A 5,938-nucleotide genomic window follows, 5' to 3' on the forward strand; every position below is an offset into this window, starting at 1 on the left:
GAGTTTTTAAAGTGTGAACGAGAAATGAGAAAAAAAACTTTTTCCCATCAGTTTTTGGATTGTTTTCAAAATAAAGTACGTGTCGCATTGAGGTTTTTATTTGGAATTACGATTGCTTGCAGAATTGGGGAAGTGATGACACCTATCTAACCCTCGGATAAGTAAGCCTACTCAAGATCACAAAATAAAATACGAAGCACGAACACACAAAACTAACATTTAAGAATCAATATAAGTCATAAAACGATATTTTCTCATAAAATTCATAAATATAAGGAAAATAGATACAACTCTTCCCAAAACCTGGCCTGAAGCGCTAGGCTCTAAACCTACCCAACAAGGTGTTATAAGAACTTGTTTTTTCTACTCCTCTAAAAAAGTTGTTTTTTCAATTTACAAAAGAAACTTATTTTTAGAAAAAAAAAAATTCAAAATATGAAAAACCAAATACATACCAAACACACCTTGAGATATGTTATGAGAAGTTGTTGTCTCTTTCCAAGATAAGTCAATTCCTAGAAGGACTTGCCTTTTTAGTTTGGATTTCGAGAGTTAAATTTTTAAATTTAAATAGTGAATTTGGATATGAAAAATGCAATTTCTTAAAAATAAAGTTTACGTATATGGAAACTACATAAAAAAAAAATACTATTAAGTCAAAATATTTAATAATTCATAAAAGATATATGCAAAAGTTGTGGTTAAAGAAAAGATTTTGAGTATATATTTATATAGAGCTTGTTAATATTGTCCACTAAGCCAACCTCGAGGCTTCCTTCGATCATGAATAATAGCTCGGCTACACGAGGGTGGGTGTGGTGTGGGGCGAGTTGGCGCCCCCCGCCACAAAATTGAAGTACAACAAGTGAAGTACTCTGTCCATCCAAAGCAGAGAACTCTGCCTTGCTAGCTTTTGTTACTTTAAAGTTTGCATATAAAGACATGATCGGCCCAATCCGTTTAAGTAATTTGGATCGGTCAATAAGTTGATTTGATCCATTTTGACATTCTCAATTCAGCCCCTCTTAAACTTTGACCGATAAGATGTCTTGTCAAAAAATTTCAAGGTGATATTTTTTTGTTTGATACATTAAAAAGAGTAAATTTTAGGTTTAGCAAATATAAAAATCATATTTATATGCTATAACTATAGTTCGTATAATTGCGCTCCATAGCAAATTTTATGTTTGCTATGGAACATCAGATTTGTATAAATCACTGGCAGCCTCTCATTTGTATAAATCGCTGGCAGCCTCTCGTTTGTATAAATTGCTGACAGCCTCTCATTTCAATTTTATGTGTTTGTATATCTGCATAAAATTTGAATTTGTATACAATTGAATCGAAATAAAACATTTGTATATCAAAACATCTCTCTCGCGCGCGCGCTTTATACAACACAAATTATACATTGTAATTTGTGTAATCTTTGTTTGTATAAAGCGAGAAAGAGAGAAAGGAAAAATAAGAATTGTGCAGGGTTACATCTATATTTGTATAATTATAAGTGTGTACGACGAAAAATATATATATATTTGTATTTGTATATACAGTTTTCTCTCGTTTTATACAAACACAAACGCATTTTATACATTTGTGTTTGTATAAAGTGTTTACAATAGCCCTTTAGAGGTGATTTATCATCTTCCAATCCATCCCATACACTCTGAGGCAATGATTTTAGCAAATCTACTTCCACACGAATTTTTCGCCATACTCGGCCCCTGCCGATGGTGCGTTACTGAGATGGGCTGAAAAAGAGCCGTTGTTAGAGATTTGACAGAGGAGAGAGAAGAGAGCATTTACGATGAGAGAGCATTTGTGTATTTTTTATTCTTCTTTGTAATTTGATTGATTCTTAATGTAAACTTTTTTTTGAGTTTTTAAAGTGTGAACGAGAAATGTGAAAAAAAACTTTTTCCCATCAGTTTTGGATTGTTTTCAAAATGAGAAATTTGATATAAAGTAAGTGCGCATTGAAGTTTTAATTTGGAATTACGATTGCTTGCAGAATTGGGGAAGTGATGACACCTATCTAACCCTCGGATAAGTAAGCCTACTCAAGATCACAAAATAAAATACGAAGCACGAACACACAAAACTAACATTTAAGAATCAATATAAGTCATAAAACGATATTTTCTCATAAAATTCATAAATATAAGGAAAATAGATACAACTCTTCCCAAAACCTGGCCTGAAGCGCTAGGCTCTAAACCTGCACAACAAGGTGTTATAAGAACTTGTTTTTTCTACTCCTCTAAAAAAGTTGTTTTTTCAATTTACAAAAAAAAACTTATTTTCAGAACAAATATTTTTCAAAATATGAAAAACCGAATACATACCCTACACACCTTGAGATATGTTATGAGAAGTTGTTGTCTCTTTCCAAGATAAGCCAATTCCTAGAAGGACTTGCCTTTTTAGTTTGGATTTCGAGAGTTAAATTTTTAAATTTAAATAGTGAATTTGGATATGAAAAATTCAATTTCTTAAAAATAAAATCTACGTATATTGGAACTACATAAAAAAATACCATTAAGTCAAAATATTTAATAATTCATAATAAAAGATATATGCAAAAGTTATGGTTAAAGAAAAGATTTTGAGTATATATATAGAGCTTGTTAGTAGTGTCCACTAAGCCAACCTCGAGGCTTCCTTCGATCATGAATAATAGCTCGGCTACACAAGGGTGGGTGTGGTGTGGGGCGAGATGGCGTCCCCGCCACAGAATTGAAGTACAACAAGTGAAATACTCTGTCCATCCAAAGCAGAGAACTCTGCCTTGCTAGCTTTTGTTACTTTAAAGTTTGCATATAAAGACATGATCGGCCCAATCCGTTTAAGCAATTTGGATCGGTCAATAAGTTGATTTGATCCATTTTGACATTCTCAATTCAGCCCCTCTTAAACTTTGACCGATAGGATGTCTTGTCAAAAAAATTCAAGGTGATATTTTTTTGTTTGATGTATTAAAAAGAGTAAATTTTAGATTTAGCAAACATAAAAATCATATTTGTATGTTATAGCTATAGTTTGTATAATTGCGCTCCATAACAAACTTTATGTTTCCTATGGAGTATCAAATTTGTATAAATCGTTGGCAGCCTCTCATTTGTATAAATTGTTGGCAGCCTCTCGTTTGTATAAATCGCTGGCAGCCTCTCAATTCAATTTTATGTGTTTGTATATCTGCATAAAATTTGAATTTGTATACAATTGAATCGAAATAAAATATTTGTATATCAAAACATCTCTCTCTCTCTCTCTCACTCACGCGCTTGCTTTATACAACACAAATTATACATTGTAATTTGTATGATCTTTGTTTGTATAAAGCGAGAAAGAGAGAAAGGAAAAAAAAGAATTGTGCAGGGTTACATCTATATTTGTATAATTATAAGTGTGTACGACGAAAATATATATATATTTGTATTTGTATATACAGTTTTCTCTCGTTTTATACAAACACAAACGCATTTTATACATTTGTGTTTGTATAAAGTGAGAGAGGCGAAATGGAGAGTGCCGAGCGAGAAATCTGGGGAGAGAGGCGAATGACAACTGTTTGCTACGGGTTACAATTAAATCAAACTGTGGTTATAACATTTAATTTGAATTAATAGTTTGTTATTTTATACCATTTTCCCTTATTTATATAATTTAGTAAATAACTTTTTTTATTAAGTACTAAAAGAATTATAAATAAAGAAATTAACATATGTCTCACTACTCTGATTGAAATAAGAAAATTGGAACTAGGAAAGAAACAACATTGTTTGAAAATCTTAAGAAACATTCATTTGAGGAAGTTATTAAGACATAAAAGTCTACATATTTGAATACAAAATGAAACAACATGATTTCTAACATGAGAAATGTACGCACACACACTAACTTTTGATGATAGAAATATCCTAAGCCATATCTCTCAACATATTGATAACTTTGCAAGTAACATTTCCCAGCTACGATCTAGAAAACGAAAATAAGCATGTCTCCATGATCTCTTGAAAAGCAATGAACCACAAACACCCCAAAAGCTTAGTGCGAATCCAATAGACATTGAAATGTAAAACCAATCCACTTCATCTTTGTCACTCTCATCAACTTCATATTCGTGATTTGGAATATTGTCATCTGAACTGCAGTTCACCAAGAGTGGAAGTCCGCAGAGTTTCGTGATTCGTTTCTAGACAAACTATTTTGGATTGTACATTTCCTTCGATTTAATTACATTGATAATATCGAAATCGGAAAACTTTGTCCCATTAGTTTTTGCATTGTTTAAAAAATAAAGTAAGAGTCGTGTGATTTACTCAGTTGTTGAGTTCACTAATGTTTTAATTTGCAATTAAGATTGCTAGTGTTGCTGAATTGTGTAAGTGATGACACCTATCTAACCCTCAGATAGGTAAGCTAACCTAAAATAACAAAACAAGATATGAAGCACGAACACGCGGAACTAACATTTAAGAATTAATATAAGTCATAAAATGATATTTTTCATAAAACTCATAAAATATGCGGAAAATAGATATAACTCTTCACAAAGTCTGGTATCACTAGTACAAGTCTCTAAAAGTATCAAAGTACGATAATAACTATTACACTATCTGGAAATGCAAAAGACATGAACAAATTAAAAAGATATTAAAGATCCGAAAATTGGGGATCAACTAAGCAACTACCTCTAAATCTTAGATAATCCACTATCGATGAGGATCGTGCTCAGCTCAAAACCTACACAAGAAAGGTGATGAAAAGGCAAGGGGGTGAGTACAAAATCCACATTTACGCAACAATATCATCGGTTGGTCCTAACATGAGGCGATGACAAAGATTGACCCTACACTACTCTAACTTGTGCTCAATCAAATATCAAAATAGCTCGATAATACTCGAACTAGCAACTAAATCCAACAACAATATAGTTAACAAAATAATCAATCTAGGCTAAGAAATTTGATGACTCTCATAGGGCTTTTCTTTTGTTCCCCTTTGTAAAGCAATTGAAAAGAGACCAGAACCACGTGAAAAAAGGTTTCATAAGCAAACATTATTGTGGAAATCAAGGGAGAGTGCCGTTTTAGAAAAGATACAATAGTTTCCGATTCCCCCGAGCTTAGGGGTCAATTACGGGGGTAACCGGTCGATCAACTCATTGCAGGGATAACTTGTCGATCAACTCATTTTGGGGTTAACCTGTCGATCAACTCTAGGCTGAGCTTCTAGTGAAAAACTAAAGCCCTACCTTATAGAATGAAATTCCGAAGTTTTGCAATAACTTGGCCTTTTTCTTCACTTCAGCTTTGAGATGATTTTAGCCACCGGGGTACCTATAGGAAAATCCTTACTAGTCTCATTGATTACTCAAAATTCCACTCATACACAGGAAAGGAAAGAGATTGATACTTATATTGATAACCACCAACATTAAAGCACATATTCATCACAATAACCACATAGATGATACTCCCTCTTTCCCAATTACTTGTCCACTTTTGAATTGACCTATTAAGATAACAATTATTGACACAGTGAATTTATCATTTTACCCCTATTCATTATGAAGTGGATGAAATAAAAATTAAGATTTTCAACAAGTTCTACCTTCAAAGTAATTAATTGAGGGTATAATAGGTAAAAAAAAATTGTCCTTTCTTGATTTGTCAAAATGGACAAGTAATTAGGGACAACTATAAAAGGAAAAATGGACAAGTAATTAGGGACAGAGCGAGTACTTATAAAATGAATGAATACAATGCATATGCTATATATACACCCACTTTGATAGGTACGCTAATACAAACATAACATGAAATATTAACGAGAACAAATATTTAAAATTTAAAATAATATAAGTCATAATCAAACTTTTTTTTATAAATTCCCAAAGGATAGTGCGAAAATAACCATACAATGCATCCCAAAA

Source organism: Solanum tuberosum, unplaced genomic scaffold, assembly GCF_000226075.1.
Source record: "Solanum tuberosum cultivar DM 1-3 516 R44 unplaced genomic scaffold, SolTub_3.0 scf00394, whole genome shotgun sequence".
NCBI lineage: Eukaryota > Viridiplantae > Streptophyta > Magnoliopsida > Solanales > Solanaceae > Solanum > Solanum tuberosum.